Source organism: Leucopleurus acutus (genome assembly GCF_964270905.1).
Source record: "Leucopleurus acutus genome assembly, chromosome: 9".
In the NCBI taxonomy this organism is placed as follows: domain Eukaryota; kingdom Metazoa; phylum Chordata; class Mammalia; order Artiodactyla; family Delphinidae; genus Leucopleurus; species Leucopleurus acutus.
In genome coordinates this window covers 33,524,375-33,546,410 of record NC_139144.1, presented here as the reverse complement: position 1 = coordinate 33,546,410, position 22,036 = coordinate 33,524,375, and the positions used below count along the sequence as shown (strand labels likewise).

General features: G+C 42.2%; 1 pseudogene across 1 annotated transcript; it reads right to left on the bottom strand.

Moving 5' to 3' along the window:
* Positions 1 to 8,871: 8,871 nt before the first annotated feature.
* LOC309966225 (nucleosome assembly protein 1-like 1) lies at positions 8,872 to 10,830 on the bottom strand (annotated as a pseudogene). The gene has a single exon. The product of its transcript is annotated as a nucleosome assembly protein 1-like 1 (transcript).
* Between the last annotated feature and the right edge of the window lie 11,206 nt (positions 10,831 to 22,036).

Sequence of the window (22,036 nt, the reverse complement as noted above, 5' to 3'; positions counted from 1 at the left end):
CATGGTGGTAATTTCTGAGGTGAATATGAGCTTTATTTGTATTTTGCAATTTTAAACTTGGTTTCCTCATAAAAATTTTTTTTGCATAATACTTTGTGATGGAAAGGTTGATGTGAACCTTCAACCACAGTTTTATGTTAGGAAAGGTAATTGAAAAACATTTTTATGAAGATTGCTCCCCCAGGGCAAGATTTCAAGATTTGAATGTGTCTGCTGTTGATAGAGCTAAACATATATAACATCTACTTTTTTTTTTTTTTTCTGCGGTACGCAGGCCTCTCACTCTTGTGGTCTGTCCCGTTGCAGAGCACAGGCTCCGGACGCACAGGCTCAGCGGCCATGGCTCACGAGCCCAGCCGCTCCACGGCATGTGGGATCTTCCCGGACTGGGGCACGAACCCGTATCCCCTGTATCGGCAGGCGGACTCTCAACCACTGCGCCACCAGGGAAGCCCTAACATCTACTTTAAAAAAAAAAAAATTTTTTTTATTGAAATATAGTTGGTTTACAATGTTGTGTTAGTTTCAGGTGTACAGCGAAATGATTCAAAAATATATATTCTTTTTGTACATTCTCTATTATAGGTTATTACAAGATATTAAGTATGGTTCCCTGTAGGTCCTTGTTGGTTATCTATTTTATATATAGTAGTGTGTATATTTTAATCCCAAAGTCCTAATTTATCCCTCCCCTCCTTTCCCCTTTGGTAACTACAAGTTACAAAACTATATGACTGTGAGTCTATTTCTGTTTTGTAAATAACTTCATTTGTATCATTTTTTTAGATTCCACATATAAGTGAAATAATATGATATTTGTCTTTCTCCGTCTGGCTTACTTCACTTTGTATGATAACCTCTAGGTCCATCCACATTGCTGCAAATGGCATTATTTTTTTCTTTTTTATGGCTGAGTAATATTCCATTGTATATATATACCACATCTTTATCCATTCATCTGTTGATGGACAGTTAGGTTGCTTCCATATCTTGGCTACTGTAAATAGTGCTGCAATGAACATTGGGGTGCATGTATCTTTTCAAATTATGGTTTTCTCCAGGTATATGCCCAAGAGTGGGATTGCAGGATCATATGTGGTAGTTCTGTTTTTAGTTTTTTAAGGAACCTCCATACCGTTCTCCATAGTGGCTGTACCAATTTACATTTCCACCAACAGTGTAGGAGGGTTCCTTTCTTTCCACACCCTCTCCAGTATTTATTATTTGTAGATTTTTTTTTGATGTTGGCCATTCTGACCAGTGTGAGGTTATCACTGTAGTTTTGATTTGCATTTCTGCAGTAATTAGCGATGTTGAGCATCTTTTCATATGCCTTTTGGCCATCTGTATGTCTTCTTTGGAGAAATGTCTTTTTATTTTATTTTTAATTTTTTTAAAAAAACATATAGACACTATACATAGAATTTTCCCTTCAGAACTGCTTTCATTTTATTTTCTTTTTTTCGTTTTTTCCTTTTTTTTCGTTTTTTTCTTTTTTTGGCCATGCCGCACAGCTTTAAAGATCTTAGTTCCATGACCAAGGATCGAACCCCAGGGCCGCGGCAGTGAAAGCGCCAAGTCCTAACCACAGGACCCCGCAGGGAACTCCCTGAAGAAATGTTTTTTGTTTTTTTTTTAAATAAATAAATTTATTTATTTATTTATTTTTGGCTGTGTTGGGTCTTCGTTGCTGTGCGTGGGCTTTCTCTAGTTATGGTGAGCGGGGGCTACTCTTCGTTGCAGTGTGCGGGCTTCTCACTGTGGTCGCTTCTCTCGTTGCAGATACGGGCTCTAGGCGCACGGGCTTCAGTAGTTGTGGCACACGGGCTCTAGAGCATAGGCTCAATAGTTGTGGTGCACGGGCTTCGTTGCTCCGCGGCATGTGCAATCTTACCGGACCAGGGATCGAACCCATGTCCCCTGCATTGGCAGGCGGATTCTCAACCACTGCACCACCAGGGAAGCCCCAAAAACGTCTTTTTAGATCTTCCACCCTTTTTTTTTTTTTTTCCCGTGGTACGCAAGCCCCTCACTGCCGTGGCCTCTCCCGCCGCGGAGCACAGGCTCCGGACTCGCAGGCCCAGCGACCATGGCTCACGGGTCCAGACGCTCCGCGCACGCCATGTGGGATACTCCCGGACCAGGGCACGAACCTGCGCCCCCTGCATCGGCAGGCGGACTCCCAACCACTGCGCCACCAGGGAAGCCCCCACCCATTTTTTGATTGGGTTGTTTGTTTATAACAACTACTTTTTAAAAAGATGTTGAACTTTATAATGAGGGAATCAGGTGTGTACCATTGGAACCTCCCAATCAATCTTAATACCATTAAAAGTGAGATAATAAAAAAAAAGTGAGATAATCAGACATGGTATACTTCTTGAGGTGATGCAATAGGAACTACAAAGCACCTTCTATAAGTATTTATGATTCCTCCAAATTGAACTCAAATCTAATTAAGCCTTAGCTCTAACCAACAGTTTATAGGAAATACAGGGAATAGAAAAAGAAGTTTAAAAAAGTGCACCAGAACACCAAGAAGTAATCAGGTTTCATAGGACAAATAGCCTAATTTCCCCAACAAATTGAATAAATTTAAAAACAAGGGACTTCCCTGGTGGCAGGGTGGTTAAGAATCCACCTGCCAATGCCAGGGACACAGGTTGAAACTCTGGTCCGGGAAGATCCCACATGCTGTGGATGCAACTAAGCCCGTGCACCACAACTACTGAAGCCCTTACACCTAGAGCCCGTGGTCCTCAACAAGAGAAGCCACTGCAATGAGAAGCCTGTGCACTGCATCGAACAGTAGCCCCCGCTTGCTGCAACTAGAGAAAGCCTGTGCGCAGCAACGAAGATGCAACGCAGCCAAAAATAAATAAATAAATAAAGAATGCTTATTAAAAAAAAATCAATAAAAACAAGTGTGTAAGGGGGAAGGTGGACTATCAAAGACTAAAAGTTGGGCCTTCCCTGGTGGTGCAGTGGTTAAGAATCCGTCTGCCAGTGCAGGGCACACAGGTTCAATCCCTGGTCGGGGAAGATTCCATATGTCGCGGAGCAACTAAGGCCATGCTCACAACTACTGAGCCTGCGCTCTAGAGCCCACAAACCACAACGACCGAAGCCTGAATGCCACAGGTACTGAAGCCCACGTGCCTAGAGCCCGTGCTCCTCAACAAGAGAAGCCACCGCAATGAGAAGCCCGTGTGCTGTAACGAAGATAAATAAATAAATTAATCTATTATTTAATTTAATCAGTAAAATAATTAAATTATTAAGATAAAATAATTAAAATAAATAAATAAAATAATTAAATTATAATTATTAATAATAAAATTAATTAATTTTAAAAAAGACTAAAAGTCTTAAGAGACATAATCAAATATGTACCTCATGATCTTGATTCAAACCAATTGTTTTAAGACAGCAAAATTTGAATTAAGTCTGGGAATTTGATCGTATTCAGGAATTAATATTAGTAGATGTGATAATGGTATGGTGGATATATTTAAAGAAAAAAGTCTTTACCACAAAATGACATATCTGGGACTTGCTTTAAATTATTCCAGAAAAAAACCCCAAATAAATAAATATTGTGAATATGGGGAGGATAATGACTGCTAAAATTCAGTAGTGGGTACACAGGGTTCATAATGGAAACAAAGGGTTATTCTCTCTACTTTTTTGTTTAAAATTTTCCATAATAGTTTAAAAAAAAAATTGGAAGAAATTACTTTTCTTGTGTCATTTTAAACTGATACAGGGTACTTCCCTGGTGGCGCAGTAGTTAAGAATCCGCATGCTGATGCAGGGGACCCGGGTTCGAGTCCTGGTCTGGGAAGATCCCACATGCCGTGGCGCAACTAAGCCTGTGCACCACAACTACTGAAGCCGGTGTGCTCTAGGCCTGTGCTCCACAACAAGAGAAGCCACTGCAATGAGCAGCCCCCAGACCACAACGAAGAATAGACCCTGCTCGCCACAACTAGAGAAAGCCTGCATGCAGCAACAAAGACCCAACACAGCCAAAAAAATAATAATAAGATTAAAATATATATATATATATAAACTGATATGGAAAGCACTTTCAAAAGAAAAAGTCAAAAACTGTTTTTCACAGCCTTACAATAAATAACATTTCAGAGACAGTACTTTGAAGTATAATAATTATTTGAACAGACAAGTTCTATTTTTGTCTTTTCATTTTAAAATAATTCCAAGCTAATTTTTTATTTTTATTTTTTTGGGGTACGCGGGCTTCTCAGTCTTGTGGCCTCTCCCGTTGCAGAGCACAGGCTCCGGACGCACAGGCTCAGCGGCCATGGCTCATGGGCCTAGCCGCTCCGCGGCATGTGGGATCTTCCCGGACCGCGGCATGAACCTGTGTCCCCTGCATCGGCAGACGGACTCTCAACCACTGTGCCACCAGGGAAGCCCCCAAGCTTATTTTTTTTAAAAAGTTGTAAGAGTAGTACAAAGAATTCTCTTCACCCAGCTTCCCCAAGTATTTTTGGCTTACATAACCACAGGCATAATCATGAAAACCAGGAAATTGACATACTGTTAACTAATCTGCAGACTTTATTTAAATTTCATCAATTGTCTCACTAATAACCCATTTCTGGGCAAGGATCTAATCCAGGATTATACATTGCATTTAATTGTTATCTTCTTTTAATCTGGATAACGTCTCAGTCTTTGTCTTTTACTTTCAGTCATTGAAATTTTTGAAGAATACTGGCCAGCTGTTTTGTAGACATAACTCAAATTGGGTTGTCTGACATTTCTCCTGATTAAATTAGGGTTATATATTTTGGCAAAAATATCACAGAAGTGATGTTGCGTTCATCTCAGTTCATCATATCTGAAGGTACAATACATGATGTCAATATGTCTCATTACTGGTGATGTTAACCTCAATCACTGTTTATCAGGTGATATTTGCTGGATTTCTCCACTGTAAAATCACTTTCTATCTCTTTGTAATGAAAAAGAGTGTCTTGTGGGGAGATTTTTTTTGAGACTAAATACCATGCTTCTCCTAATGCTTTCTTGCCAGCAACAAGTATTACCACGCTATTTGTCAAATGGTTTTCTATTGCCAATCATTCCTTCTACATTTATTAATTGGAATTCTACTCTAAGGAAGATCTTTCTCTCTTCTCCCATTATTCATTCAATTTATTTATTCAATTATTCATTTTTATCAGTATGAGCTCATGGCTATTTATTTTATTCTGTGTGTTCTAATCTATTGCTATCATTATTTTGTTACTCAAATTGTCCCAGATTTGTCCATAGAGAGTCTCTTTAAGTGAACTCTCTATTTATGAGTTAGTTTAAATTTTTTTATGTTTAAACATATATATTTATGTCTTTTTGTGTATTGTCTGTTCATGTCTCTTTTCCATTTTTCTATTGGATTTGTCCCTCAACTTTCAAGAGTTCTTTATGTATTAGAAATATTACCCTTTTATCTGTGATGTATGTTGCAAGAATTTTCTCCTAGTTTGTGAGTTGTCTTTTGGTTTTGTTTATGGTATTTTTTGCATACAGTTGTTTTACATAGTCAGATTTATTCTCTTATTATTGCCTTTGGATTTTGAATCATAGAACACTGAGGTTAAAGGGAAGTTCACTCATGTTTTCTTCCAATAGCTGTGTAGTTTCATATTTTACATTGAGGTTCTTTTTCTTTTTTTAAAAAATAAATTTATTTATTTATTTATTTATGGCTGCGTTGGGTCTTCGTTGCTGCACACGGGCTTTCTCTAGTTGTGGCGAGTGGGGGCTACTCTTCGTTGCGGTGCGCGGGCTTCTCATTGCAGTGGCTTCTCTTTTTGCAGAACATGGGCTCTAGGCATGCGGGCTCCAGAGCGCAGGCTCCGTAGTTGTGGCGCACAGGCTTAGTTGCTCCATGACATGTGGGGTCTTCCTGGACCAGGGCTTGAACCCATGTCCCCTGCATTGGCAAGCAGATTCTTTTTTTTAAAAAATTATTTAATTAATTAATTAATTTATTTTTGGCTGTGTTGGGTCTTCGTTTCTGTGCGAGGGCTTTCTCTAGTTGTGGCGAGCGGGGGCCACTCCTCATCGCGGTGCGCAGGCCTCTCACTGTCGTGGCCTCTCTTGTTGTGGAGCACAGGCTCCAGACGCGCAAGCTCAGTAGTTGTGGCTTACAGGCTTAGTTGCTCCGCGGCATGTGGGATCTTCCCAGACCAGGGCTCGAACCCGTGTCCCCTGCATTGGCAGGCAGGCAGATTCTTACCCACTGTGCCACCAGGGAAGTCCCTACATTTAGGTTCTTGATCCGTTTGGAGTTTATTCTCACATACGGTATGACATATGGATCTAATTTTACCTTTTTCCAAATGGCTACGCAGTTGTTTCAGCACCATTTATTAAAAATCTCATCTTTGCTGCAGTGATGTAAGATGCCACCTTTATTATATGCTAAATTTCCTTATGCATTAAATTTTATTTCTGCGTTTTCTATTCTGTTCCCTCGGTCTGTCTATTCATGCATCAGTACCACACTGTTTTAATTATAAACACTTTTAAGTTTTAATGTCTGATAGGACAAGTCTCCTTCCTATATATTTTTATATATTTTTAAAGTTAGCTTCAATAATCGCTATCCATTTTATGGGGAAATGATACCTTTTTATTACTGACTTCCTGACAAAGGAAAAGAGCAATCTTCCTAGTTCCCTCCTCATTATCATCATCATACCATCTCTACTATCATCATGGTGTCATCTATACCAGCTATGCCATCTATGTACTAACCATTTTATGCACATTTTCTCATTTAATAAAGCATCAAAACTCAGGCAGACTTTGGGAGGAGTTGAAAATATGTAAGTATCTTTCCTCTCTCCAAGCTTACCTTCTCAGTCTTAGCAGGTGAGGAGGTTTTGGTTAATTGAGTCTAACTCCCCTGTTCAGATCTGTGTACATGGAAGTTTAGAAGAGGATCCTTTATGGTCAGAGATGTTAGAAATAGATGGTATCTCCAGTCTCCTCATTCTATTTTTATTTTTATTAAAAGGTTTTATTTATTTTTTGGTCATGCCGAGTGGCTTGAGGGACCTTAGTACCCTGACCAGGGACCAAACCCAGACCCTTATCAGTGAAAGCCTGAGACTTAACCACTGGACTACCAGGGAATTCCTCTAGTCTCCTCATTTTATTTATTTTACTTTTATTTTTATTTTTAAAATTTATTTATTTATTTATTTATTTTTGGCTGCCTTGGATCTTCGTTGCTGCACATGGGCTTTCTCTACTTGTGGCGAGCGGGGGCTACTCTTTGTTGTGGTGCACAGGCTTCTCATTGCAGTGGCTTCTCTTGTTGCAGAGCACGGGCTCTAGGCACGTGGGCTCAGTACTTGTGGCGTGCAGGTTCAGTAGTTGTGGCACACCAGCTTAGTTGCTTTGCGGTATGTGGGATCTTCTGGACCAGAGTTCGAACCCCTGTCCCCTACATTGGCAGGCGGATTCTTAACCACTGCGCCACCAGGGAAGTCCCTAGTCTCCTCATTTTAAATGCAGACATGAAGGCTCAGGGAGGGGAAGTCACTTACACCAAAAGAGAGATGGAAACAAGTTTAGAAATAATCTAATCCAATTTCTTGGTTTCACAGAGGCAGAAGTTGTGTGGTCCACCCAAGGTCTTGTAGCAATAATAATACCTTTGGGTCCTCACCATGTATCAGGCACTGTACTAAGAAATCAGCATAGTTTATCTCACTTATTACAGCAACCTGAAGAATAATTAATATTATTACCTCCACTTTGTAGAAAACTGAGGCTGAGAGTGGTAGAGTAACTTGTTCAAGGTGAGCCAGTCAGCTGGCACAAGGCAGAGTTGGGATTCAAAGTTGGCGGATTAACACTTCTAACCACTTAGGCTCCAATGCCCCCAGCAAGCCTCTGGCATTGCAGATACAGAGCTCAAGTGAGCAGACCCAAGATTAATGTCCAGTCACTCAAAACTTGCTTGTTTTAACTAAGAACTAAAGTGTTGAGATCACACAAAATTTTCATAAAAGTAAAATAAAAGCAAAAACACAGAATAGTTTATATTGTTTTGACAGTGCGGCAGGACTGTCCAAAAAGGTCATTATTTGCAGTGATAGCTTTTTTTAACATACAGAGTTTTAGTGTTTGCTTTAAACATGCACACAAAAAAGAGAGTCTGGTATAATGCTGAAGTGTTTTAAATTAAATTGAAATATTCTGATATTGCATAACTGTTTCAACATGCATCTCTTTAAAAATGACTTTTCTTATATAACTGCAATATTATTTCCTACAATACCATCATCACATCTAAACTTTAACAATAATTGCCTAATACTACCTAATAGTTCATTATCGAATTTCCACTATTGTCCCAAAACTCGTTTAAATTTTTTTGTTAAAATCTGGATCTAATCAAGCACCAAGATTGCTTTTTCTCATTTTATCTCTTTAATCTCTTTTATTTACAGTGATCCAATTTTTCCTACCCTCTCTTTATCTTTCTCTTTCTCCCTTCTGCCCTTCCTCCCTTCCTTCCTTCCTCTCTCTCTCTCTCTCTCTTTTTTTAAAGGTGTATTTTAATTTAATTTAATTTAATTTTTTAACATCTTTATTGGAGTATAATTGCTTTACAGTGGTGTGTTAGTTTCTGCTGTATAACAAAGTGAACCAGCTGTACGTATACCTATATCCCCATATCCTCTCCCTCTTGCGTCTCCCTTCCACCCTCCCTATCCCACCCCTCTAGGTGGTCAAAAAGCACCGAGCTGATCTCCCTGTGCTGTGCAGCTGCTTCCCACTAGCTATCTATTTTACATTTGTTAGTGTATAAATAAGTCCATGCCACTCTCACTTCGTCCCAGCTTACCCTTCCCCCTCTCTGTGTCAAGTCCATTCTCTACATCTGCATCTTTATTCCTGTCCTGCCCCTAGGTTCTTTATAACCTTTTTTTTTTTTTTTTTTTTTTGCGGTACGCGGGCCTCTGACTGTTGTGGCCTCTCCCGTTGCGGAGCACAGGCTCCAGACGCGTAGGCTCAGCGGCCATGGCTCACGGGCCCAGCCGCTCCGCGGCATGTGGGATCTTCCTGGACTGGGGCACAAACCTGTGTCCCCTGCATCGGCAGGCGGACTCTCAACCACTGTGCCACCAGGGAAGCCGTTTTTTGTTTTTTTTTTTAAGATTCCATATATACATGTTAGCATGCGGCATTTGTTTTTCAAAAATATGGAACGCTTCACGAATTTGCGTGTCATCCTTGCACAGGGGCCATGCTAACCTTCTCTGTATCGTTCCAATTTTAGTATATGTGCTGCCGAAGCAAGCACTCTCTCTCTTTCTTCCTCTCTCTCTCTCTCTTTCTTTCTTTTTAATTATATTTGACATTTTTATTTTAGGCTGCAAAACAGAAATGAGCAAACAAACAACAAAAAACTTGAAATAGGCTTGTCAAATGATGTAAATTCATCCTTTCCAGGGAAGCAGAAGGTAGACCATCGTGCTTCACTGCTGCTTGCACTCTGCTGGGTTTTGATCCTTCTTTGGGTCATAGTCTGGATCATTTTCCTCATCTCCTTCTTCTTCCCCTTCCTCATCTGCTTCTTCACCTTCTTCATCATAATCATCATCATCATCTTCAATAGCTTCTCCAGTAAAGTATATTGATCTTGATTATGCGCTCTGATCTTGGGATTATGCACTCACGTAAAAAGTGACCAATATCAAAGTCCTCAGCAAGGATAGCTTCAGCATCATCATCCAGATCTCCACTCTCAGGAACTTCAGGAGGGGCAAAAAAATTAAAGAAAGTCATTAGAAACTGTTTTGGTCACAGTATGAACTGTCCCACGTCCCTTGTGTTTCTGCTTCTTCTTAATGGTTTTCAAAGTGACATTCTTCCCTTTTTTCCTATCTATCTGGCACTCTGTACAACCCATAATTTCTGGTCCATCAAAAGAAAAAGGATCAGAATCATTTGGTTCTGACCTCATCCTATACGTCTTTGTCAACACTTCATTTGTGAAATATTCATTGGGTTCAAAGTGAAATTCTAAGACAAAACCCATAGGCTGACCAGCATCTGAGAACTTCACTTTAATATCTTTCAAGTGCTTCCGAATAGGCTCATCATGTTCCTGAACCATATCACTGAGCAAGTCAACATTCTTAAAAATGGTCAACCAAACGTCAAGAATTCCTTTGGGGTCTTCTTTTTCTTCATCCTTTTTCTCATCTTCAGTCTTGGCCTTTTCTTTTAGTTCCTCTGAAATTTCATCTTCCTCATCTGGTTTCCATTCACATTCTTCTTCTGTAGGTTCATAAATAGCATTGATGATCTCAAATCGCTTATCAAATAGAGGTTGATAGAGAACAACATACTTTCTTTCAACATCATGAACTTCCTCATAGAACTTGGCTTCTATCTGTGCATATTTAACTTGAAGGTCTTTGAGAGCATTCACGCGTCTTTTAACTACCCTAGGCAAGCTTTCAATGTGTCCTGTTGGTGTTTCTACCAGACCATCAAGTCTTACTGCAAGAATCTGAGGATTTTGCATCATCTGAACAGTCAGCTGATGTGCTTTGATTTTTGTTTCTTCACCAGTTTCTTCTTCTTCTACTTCTTCAACGTCGTCCAAATCTTGATCAAGTTCAGACTGTTCTTTGTTGTCTATGTCTGCCATGTTGTATGAGCGCCAAATATCGGTGGCTAGCACGGGGAGCCAGGCGGCTGGAGCTGCGCAGGCAGCGACTCCGGACGGCGACGGGAGAAGCAGAAGGCGGTGTGGCGAGCAGATGGTGCTAAAAAAGCTCTTTCTTTTTTTAAAAAAAAAAATTATTTATTTTTGGCTGCGTTGGGTCTTCATTGATGCATTGGGCTTTGTCTAGTTGCGGAGAGCAGGGACTACTCTTCGTTGAGGTGTACAGGCTTCTCATTGTGGTGGCTTCTCTTGTTGTGGACCACGGGCTCTTGGCGTGCGAGCTCTAGAGTGCAGGCTCAGTAGTTGTGGTGCATGGGCTTAGTTGTTCTGCGACATGTGGGATCTTCCCGGACCCAGAGCTCGAACCCATGTCTCCTGCATTGGCAGGCGGATTCTTAACCACTGTGCAACCAGGGAAGCCCCCCCACCAAAATTTAAAAATTTTAAGATTTTGGGTATCAAAGGACACTATCAACAGAGTGAAAATACAAATTACAGAATAGGAGAAAATATTTGCAAGAGTCTAGTATGTAGATTATATAAAACACTCTTACAACTCAAGAAAAAAAAACCCAAATGGTTCAATTTAAACAGAGGGAAGGACTTGAAAAGACATTTCTCCAAAGAAAATATACCCATGGCCAATGAGCTCATGAAAAGATGCTCAACATCATGGGTCATTAGGGAAATGCAAACGGAAACCACAAATGAGATACCAATTTACACATACTCAGATGGTTATAATAATAATTTTTCAAAACCATAACTATACTCCAATATAAAATAAAAGTTAAAAAAGATTAAAAAAAATAAAAACCAGACAATAACAAGTGTTGACAGGGATGCAGAGAAATTGGACATTGGGACTCTCATACATTGCCGGTGGAAATGTAAAATGGTGCAGCTGATGTGGAAAACAGTTTGGCAGTTCCTCAAAAAGTTAAACACAGAATTTCCATATGAGTCAGCAATTCCACTTCTAGGTGTATACCCAAGAGAATTGAAAACGTGTGTTCACACAAAAATTTTTACACAAATAGTTATAGAAGCATTGTTCATAACTGCCAAAAGGTGAAAACAAAACAAATGTATGTCATCTGACGAGTGGATAAAGAAAATGTGGTATATCCCTACAATATAATATTATTTAGCCATAAAAAAATGAAGTAATGTTATACTCTACAACGTGGATGAACCTTGAAAATATTGCACGAATTCAAAGAAGGCAGACATAAAAGTCCACATATTGTATGATTCTATTAATGTGAAATGTCAGTTAGGCAAATTCATAGAGACAGAAGGTAGATTAGTGATTATCAAAGAATGAGGAGAAGGGGGAATTGGGGACTAACTGCTAATGCATACAAGGTTTCTTTTTGGGGTGATGGAAATGTTCTAAATTAGATAGTGGTTATGGTTGTTACAGAACAGAGCGAATATACCAAAACACACTGAATTGTATAAACTAGTGAATTTTATGTTATATGAAGTATATCTCAAATTTTAAAATGCCATAAGTAAAAAAAAAAAAAGGAAAGAAAAGAAAGATCACCAAAGAGAGAGAAAGCTAAACAGTCTTTCTGCAATGTGAAACCATTATGTTGACTCTTAATCACTTTAAGTGGTTCCAAAATGCTGCCAGACAAAATTGCCCCAATGAAGCAACAATGAACCTGTGATGATGATTTTTTTTTCCTTTCCAATTTATTGCAGCAGTAAAAATGAATCAGGTGTTATAAACAAGTAATAGAAGGACCCTATATAAAAATTATTAGGGCTTCCCTGGTGGCGCAGTGGTTAAGAATCCATCTGCCAATGCAGGGTACAGGGGTTCGAGCCCTGGTCTGGGAGGATCCTACATGCCACGGAGCAACTAAGCCCGTGCGCCACAACTACTGAGCCTGCGCTCTAGAGCCTGCAAGCCACAAGTACTGAGCCCGCAGGCCACAAGTACTGAGCCCACAGGCCACAACTACTGAAGCTGCTCGCCTAGAGCCCATGCTCCGCAACAAGAGAAGACACCACAATGAAAAGCAAACACAGCACAACGAAGAGTAGTCCCCGCTCGCCACAACTAGAGAAAGCCTGCGTGCAGCAAAGAAGACCCAATGCACCCAAAAATAAAAAAATTAATTAAAAAAATTATTATGCTGTGTGACCTGTCAAATGATAAGTAATCGATTATACACACTGTTAATACAGATATATAAATTGAGTTTTAAACTTGCTGTATATAACAATATCATTTATAATTGTTTGAATATGATAGTGGTGTGATCATGTCTAAGAATATAATACATTAAAAAAAAATCTGTTCATGGGACTTCCCTGGTGGTCCAATGGTTAAGGATCTACCTTGCACGGTGGATTGCAGGGGATGCAGCTTCGATCCCTGGTCGGAGAACTAAAATCCCACATGCTGCAGGGCAACTAAGCCTACACACTCTAGAGCCTGCCTGCCACACCTAGAGAGCCCGCATGCCGCAACTACTGAGCCCTTGCCCTCTGGAGCCCATGCACCACAACTATAGAGCCCGCATGCTCTAGAGCCCGTGCACCACAACTGGAAAGAAGCCCGCTCACCACAACAAAGATCCCAAGTGCTGCAACTAAGACCCGACGCAGCCAAATAAATAAATAAGAGGTTTGTTAAAAAAAAATCTATTCAGTATCCATATTGGCTTGTATATTCAGAGAGTATCTCCGAAAGGGTATAAAAAACCCTGATATCATTCTTTCCCTGAGGTCGGGGAACTGAAAGACCTAGGTGAAAGGAGTTTTTTTATTATAAACCATTCAGTACCTTCTTAATTTTGAACGATGTGAACGTATTGATTACTCAAAAAATATTTTAAACCAACATTATTTTTACAGGATAATCAGATTAAACTTAATTTCAATTTATAGCATCTTTTCCAGTTTTCAGAACTTTTTGTGATGACATTCTTGGTTGGATATTTCAACCTCAATGCACCATGGAATTTTATCACTGGCAGTTGGACCTGCATTGATGTAGAGCTTATGTCTTAAGAGCTACAGGAATACCAAGGTCTGTTAACTTATTGTCCCTGTCACCAACCTTCATTAGGCAATGGTGATATCAAAGAGAGCAACTTCGAGAGCAGAGACACACCTTTGCAGAAAACAGAGAAAATTCGCTTCATCTTTAAACACCTTGATAGGACCAGCCCTGATCTGTCAGCTGCCAGTGGTATGATTTGACTGGTGCACAGAAGAACTTTCAGCTTAAATTTATCCCCACCTTTTCCTCTTTGCCTTCTGGGGCTCATGGTTAATCATCTGCAAAACTCCCCTATGTTTTATTATTTTTCCTTTATTTATTTATTTTTTGGTTGCGTTGGGTCTTAGTTGCAGCACGTGGGATCTTCGTTGAGGCATGCGGGATCTTTTGTTGTGGCGTGGAGTCTCTTCCTTGCGGCGCGGAGGTTTCTCTCTAGTTGTGGCTTGCAGGTTTTTCTCTCTCTAGTTGTGGTGCGCGGGCTCTAAAGCGTGTGGGCTCTGTAGTTTGCGGCACACAGACCTAGTTGCCCCTCGGCATGTGGGATCTTAGTTCCCCGATCGGGGATCGAACCTGCGTCCCCTGCATTGGAAGGTAGATTCTTTACCACTGGACCACCAGGGAGGTCCCGCCCTTATGTTTTAAATCTCTTCTTTGAATATTTCCTGCACCTTCTTGCTCTAGTTCAGCAGTTCTCAATAGGGGTAATTTTGCCCCACTCCCTGGTGACATTTTGCAATGTCTGGAGATATTTTTGGTTGTCACACTAGAGGTGATGCTACTAGCAACTAGTGGTTAGAAGCCAGGGATGCTGCTAAAGTTCCTACAGTGCACAGGACAGCCCCCAACAACAAAGAATCTTCAGGCCTCAAACATCAGCAGGGCTCGGGTTGAGATGCCCTGATTCTGTCTTGGAGGAACTGCTTCACCTGCAGCCTTCTCAACTAGTGTCTGTGTTTTCTTGTAACAGGATTGGGAAGTATTTTGTCTTCTCACTGCTTTCAAACACACCCCGCCGACCGCCCCCCCCCCCCACCCCTTCCCCTAAATCCTTAAGAAAAAGTTTAGTTGTGAATTTCTTATCAGGCTTGACACTTGCTTCCTCTCTTTACTGCAGTCATTTACTGATTTGAGCTCCTCTTTCACTGTCATTCTCTTCAACACTGCAACTGTCTTAAATCTTGGTGATTTCTCTATCCATCCAACATCCTAGACTCTCAGTTCCTTGTATTCCTCTCCTGCAAGAATCTTACTCTCCTCCCTACCTCAGTCACTTGCTCATTTATCATTGTTTCTCATTGACTTTAATTGCGATGTCTCCATCATTTCAGTTCACGTGGTCCATTTTCTGACCGCTACCTCCTGTCAGTTTAGCCCATTCCTTCTAGCAATCTGATTTCCACAAACCTTTGATCTGATGAGGACAACCAATCTACTGATCCTCACAACTTTTACTTGTCCCTGGTAAAATCCAGTTATCCATCTACCCAGAGCCTACACCGTGCAGCTGAATGTGGCAGAACCAAAGCATTCAATTATGCTAACTGTTCTCTCTTCAAGTTTATGACCACTAACCTCAAGTGGGCCCTTAATGCTACCCAACAATATATTTCCCTAATCTCTTTACTCTCCTTTTCTAGACAACTATTTTATTTCTTTCCTTGCTTTTTTTCCCCGGCTTTATTGAGGTATAATTTACAAATAAAGTTGTAATATATTAAAAGCCTACAACATGATTTGGTATCCGTATACGTTGTGAAGGGATTCCCACCGTCGAGTTAATTAACACATCCGTCACCTCATATATTTACTTTTTTTTCCCTTGGTGAGAACACTTAAGTTCTACTCTCTTAGCAAATTTCAACTATAAAGTACAATAGTATTATCAACTATAGTCACCATCTTACGCATTAGATCTTTATTTATTTATTTATTTTTTAAAGAAGATGTTGGGGGTAGGAGTTTATTATTAATTTATTTATTTTTGCTGTGTTGGGTCTTCATTTCTGTGCGAGGGCTTTCTCTAGTTGTGGCAAGCAGGGGCCACTCTTCATCGCGGTGTGCAGGCCTCTCACTATCCTGGCCTCTCTTGCTGTGGAGCACAGGCTCCACACGCGCAGGCTCAGTAGTTGTGGCTCATGGGCCTAGTTGCTCCGTGGCATGTGGGATCCTCCCAGACCAGGGCTCGAACCCATGTCCCCTGCATTAGCAGGCAGATTCTCAACCACTGTGCCACCAGGGAAGCCCAGCATTAGATCTTTAGATCTTATTGATCTCATAACTGAAAGTCTGTACCTTTTACCAGCCTCGCCCTATTTCCCCACCTCCCAGTCCCTGGGAACCACCATTCTACTCTCTGTTTCTATGAGTTTGACTTCTTTCTTTTTTTTTTTGCGATTCCACATATAAGTTATACTGTGCAGTATTGTCTTTCTCTGTCTGGCTTATTTCACATAGCATGATAACCTCAAGGATCATCCATGTTGTTGCAAATTGCAATATTTCCTTCTTTTTGTGGCTGAATAATATTCCATTGTATATATACATCACATTTTCTTTATCCACTCATGTTCATTCTGAAATGAACATGGGATATATACCCAGAAGTGGAACTGCTAGATCATATGATAGTTCTATTTTTAATTTTTTGAGGAAACTCCATACTGTTTTGCATAGTGGCTGTACCAGTTTACATCACCAATAGTTTATAAAGGTTCCTTTTTTCCACATCCTTGCCGACACTTATCTCTTGTCTTTTTTTAAAAAATTTATTTATTTTATTTATTTATTTTTGGCTGTGTTGGGTGTTTGTTGCTGTGCGCGGGCTTTCTCTAGTTGTGGCGAGCGGGGGCCACTCCTTGCTGCAGTGCGCGGGCTTCTCACTGCAGTGGCTTCTCCTGTTGCGGAGCACGGACTCTAGGCACTCGGGCTTCAGCAGTTGCGGCACATGAGCTCAGTAGTTGTGGCTCATGGGATCTAGAGCACTCAGCAGGCTGAGTAGTTGTGGTGCACGGGCTTAGCTGCTCCGTGGCATGTGGGATCCTTCCCGGACCAGGGATCGAACTCGTGTCTCCTGCATTGGCAGGCGGACTCAACCACTGCGCCACCAGGGAAGCCCTCTTGTCTTTTTGATAATAGCCATCCTTACACCTGTGAGATGACATCTCATTCCAGTTTTGATTTGCATTTCCCTGATGATTAGTAATATTGAGCATCTCTTCATGTACCTGTTGCCCATTCTATTTATTTACTTCATAAATTTATTTATTATTTTATTTTATTTTTGGCTGTGTTGGGTCTTTGTTGCTGCACATGGGCTTTCTCTAGGTGTGGCGATCGGGGGCTACTCTTCGTTGTTGTGCGCAGGCTTCTCATTGCAGTGACTTCTCTTGTTGCAGAGCACGGGCTCTCGGCACGCGGGCTTCAGGAGTTGCAACACGCGGGATCAGTAGTTACAGCACGCGGGCTCAGTAGTTATGGCTCACGGGCTCTAGAGCGCAGGTTCAGTAGCTGTGGCACACGGGCTTAGTTGCTCCACGGCATGTGGGATCTTCCCGGACCAGGGCTCGAACCTGTGTCCCGTGCATTGGCAGGCGGATTCTCAACCACTGCACCACCAGGGAAGCCCCCTTTGCCCATTTTTATTTAATTTAATTAATTAATTAATTTATTTTTGTGGTACGCGGGCCTCTCACTTTTGTGGCCTCTCCCGTTGCGGAGCACAGGCTCCGGACGCGCAGGCTCAGCGGCCATGGCTCACAGGCCCAGCCGCCCCGCGGCATGTGGGATCCTCCCGGACCGGGGCACGAACCCGTGTCCCCTGCATCGGCAGGCGGACTCTCAACCACTACGCCACCAGGGAAGCCCTGCCCATTTTTAAAATGGGTTATTTGTGGTTTTTTTCCTTCTGAATTCCTTGTATATTGTAGATATTAATCACTTACCAGGTACATGGTTTGCAAATACTTTTTCCCTTTCCATAGGTGCCTTTTCTTTCTGTTGATGGTTTCTTTTGCTGTGCAGGAGCTTTTTTATGATTTTGCTAAATCAACTTTTGTTAAGTAGAGCCCCAGGGTGACATATAGTTCAATAAAAGACCACAAAAGAAACAGAGAAGTTTATTACTCTCGGGTCCTCGAGAAAGGATGCCTCACAAGGCCATATGGGGAGATCAAGGCAGGGTGTAGGCAGAGAGAATGACAGGACCTGGGGAACATACCTTTATTAGGATCCAAAGGTGATGTGCTTTGGGGTTCGAGGGTTAAGGCTGGATTGGTCTATTAAAACAAAAATGAGTGGAATTTTGATAAACTTTATCAGGGGCCTTATCTAAAGTAGAAGAAGGCCCTGGGACTCAGGGGAAACTTTATCACAGGGCTGTTGGAGGAGTCATATCTGGAACTTTTGTTTGTACTCCATGGCTTGTTATCTAGGGCATGCACATGAACGAGGGGCTTGTGTCATTTTAAAGCACCTGCAGGTCATTTGGCCAAACAAAATGGATGCCAAGGCAGCAATACCATGTAGCAGCTAAACTCTCAACAATCCGTCCTGTGATGCCTCAACATTAGGAATACAATCCCCTGTGTAGCTGATATGTTAAAGGACATAGGAATTGTTTTCAGAAGCTATCAAAAAGCACATTTAACTAGGGCAATAATGATGAAGCCTATGATGAATAGACTTGCTACTGTTTGAAATCCAGTTTAGCCATTGTGCCAAGGTGGATGGAGAGAGCCATGAGTACAAATCAGGGACCTCGAGGAGTGTGGGAATTTGTTGAAATATTTTAATTATTTGATGCATGATCTGTAAACCTTGACATGGCTTGCGGAGGTCGGGCTGTACTTGTCCTGAGTTGTTAATGTACCTGCAGTAAGAGGTGCCTGGTGAAGAACAGACTGCACCCTGTTCTGCCAAGAGGAAATCTAACACCAGTCAATTATCCATCATCTTCTGTGCTTGTGAGTCATATTGTTGCTGCATCAGACTCAGAGTATGGTGTAGCATCTGCCGGTAGTTGGTTAGGGTGGCTGATAATTGCTGGGTGGTTTTTAATATTTGACCTTGTTGGGCTAGGGTAGAAGCACCTGTTCCTATGCCTGGTGATACCCGGTCCCAACAGGATAGGGATAAGAATTGCTCTCTTGTTATGTGAGCCAGACACATCTCTAGCAGAGAAACTCCAAGAGGTTAAAAGGTGGCTAGAATATCAAAAGTGACAGTGTTGCAGTAATAAAGGTCACCTCTGCAGATTGCTTGCAGATGGGGCAGAGTCAAGTGGACTTGATACTGGCCTCCTGAGTTAGGTCCACAATAAAACTTAAGTGAGATGTTATTTATCATTAAGGGGCAGTGAGTACACAGGGTGAAGTCCAGCCTTTCATTTTCTAGTCGAGTTGGTAGAAAGTATCGCCGTGGAGGGTTAGTTATTTTGATGCTTACCCACAGGGTACCCTGTTTGGGGTCTAGATTAGAGGTTTGGTTTAGCCTAAATGAGGTTTGCTGTGTTTTGAAGGGAATTAGCCCAAGGGCTGATCGCTAGGAAGAACTGCAGTATAGATAGTTCTAAATGGGCTGTAGGTGTGACCCTGTGTGGTGACACGTCCAGCTTCATTTTACTTGCAGGGCCTGGGCTGCTATCTTGGAGATTTGTACAAATATAGTCATATCAGCCCTGGCCCACTCGGTTGTGGTGCGGGGCAGTGCTGTCGCATGCCATGGTGAGGAACTTATGGATAATATGTGGACAGGAGTGGAGGTAGCACTTTCCAGTGTGGAGGAGGTACTGGTAGGCATGGTGGGAATAACAAGAGAAATTGGGTCTGTCATGGATGCATCGTGTGGAAAGCAAAAGCTGTAATCTAGTACGCTGAGCAGTGAACACAGCTGCAAGAGGTCCCTAACTGTGGGATCTAAGTAGGTCAAACTAGGGGTGTTGTGTCCAAGTCCCTCACTGTGGCTAGTGTGGTTTGGAATATACATGGTTTGGCTTACCACAAAGGTGAAATGATGTCTAGCGCTGCCGGGGGACTTACAGTCTTGCAAGCATTCTGATACGGACGCAAGGTTCATGAGGCCAGCAATTAGCTATTTCAGAGAAATCGTATTCTATGGGGTCCTCAGGGTTGATCAACTGAAAACATTTTTGCAACTCAGCCTGGAAGTTAACAGTCACCATAGTAATTTCCCTCCTGGTGTGGAGGTGATGTGGGAGGGGAAAGTCCCAGTGTCCAGTGGGGTTGGAGGACGTCGCCTTCCTCGACTTTCTCTTGGGTTGTGAAGTCACAGTCTGAGATGCCGTCATCTCCAACCGTGAGCTCTTGGACTGGGGCCACGTTGTCTGAGGGGTTGGTGTGCTTGGGATTGGCGAAGGCCAGCTCAAGGAAGGATCGCCTTGCCAGGTAGAGATCCAGGAAGGGTAAGAATGGCTGGCTGGGGTTAAATTCTGAGCAAATATGCTAGAGGCCTGCCTCAGGATGAAACTGGAAGCATGGACTCTACTGCTGGTTGAGAGGATCTCAATGATCTCCATCAGGGGTGCATCTTGCAAAGCAGCATGTGATCTCCATGACTGAGCTTTGCGGGAACTCCATCCACAATTTATATATAGTCTGGGCACATTGATAGGCTAACTGTAGGGACATTTTGTGGACAGCAGCTTTACAATCCAGAGATCACCCCATTAAAACTATAGTAAGCTCATTAGGGTGCAAATCTGCCAGCCCAATGAGTTTGATTTGGCTACATTGGGAGAGCCATTCTGCCTGGGATATAATTTTCAGCATGGTATAATGAGGCAGTGACTCATTGAAGCATTGTTTCTGTTGGTACCATTTAATGTAGAGGAAGGTGACCTCTGGGTCAGAATCCACACCTGGTGGCTCACTCACTGTAGCCCTTTTAACAGGGCCTGCCAGCATCTGGTGCTCAGCTATCCTGGGATGCAGCTGTGCACCTGGCTGATTTGGCTTCTGCACGTCTCCCAAGACAGAGTTAGGACCGAGGGGACTACTAGCAACCTATTACCCAGGCTGTAGGCAATAAGAGTAATAGCCACAACAAAGGAGAGTATTTGCATTTGACTAGCTTGCAGGGCCTCCTTCCAGTAAGCATTCTGGATACCAACCAAAGGCTGAATGTACTTGCTTTGGAACAAGAGTTGTTTACCTCTTCCTTTAAGGTGGGGTAGGGACCTGTCCTGAATGTACTGATAGCGCAGTAGATGCCAGTGTTTCTGCTTGGATTTCATTTCCAAAAATGACTGGTATCCACTAGGTGGAGGCCCTCTTTTCCTCTCTCTGAGGTCCACACAGTTCTGCTCGTGGGTCCTGGAGCTATCATTTCAACCTTCTGCAAAATTTTTGATGAATTTGGTTTAATTAATCAGCCTTTATAACCCAAATAATGAGGCAAAGCCTATGGCCTCAGCTTCCAGGTTGGTACTGGACCATTATCTCAGTCAGTAAAATCTGTATAGTCATGCTCTCCATGCAGTTGGGTAGGGGGTTTGTCCTCTTGGGTCGTATTGCACAATTTGCCCTCAGTTGGGTCACCAGCATGTGAAAGATGGTGAGAGGATCGAAGCATTAAAATGGTAAGGGGAAAAAAAAATGGTAAGGGGAGCATTCATCTGGTGAATGCATGTGAACTACATCCTCTCTGATGTCAAAGGAGAGGGGTTCCCTGTGAGTACTAGCAGGGGAGTCTTTCGAGAAGACTGGTAGTTGATGTTCAGGGGATTGGAGACCCGGGGCCTAGGAATAAAGTGGTATTAGAGCTGAGGTACAATTTCTGGCCAATTGGGGGACCACTTATTGTTAAAAACTTGAGGAGCATGTCTTTGAGTGGGTCATGTGCTCAGTAAGTGTAGCCTCTTGGGACCGGTAAGCAAGTGGAGATCCCCCAAGGTTTCGTGTTCTAGAGCCCAAGGCTGGACAGCTTGGGAGGTGAAACGGGTACCTTGATCTGAATTTATGATGTCTGGTGGGCCAAAAGGGACGAGCAGATACCTGATTAAGATTACGTGATAGGAAGCCGCCAGCAGGATTCCCACGAAGGTGTGGTTGATGATGGTCCTGTGCTTATGATTCCAGCAGAGGGCAGCAGCAGCAGCGTGATAAAATCAGTCTGCCTTTGTGAGAAGGGTCTGTTGCCCAGGGGTTCATATCCCCACGTGAGAGCCTTTCAGCGTTTTGACTGGGAGCAAAGGAGGCAATTATTAACAACCACTTCAGCTAGAGTTGGGGGTAAGGGGGGATGATGAACAACACGTGTTTGAAAGGTGT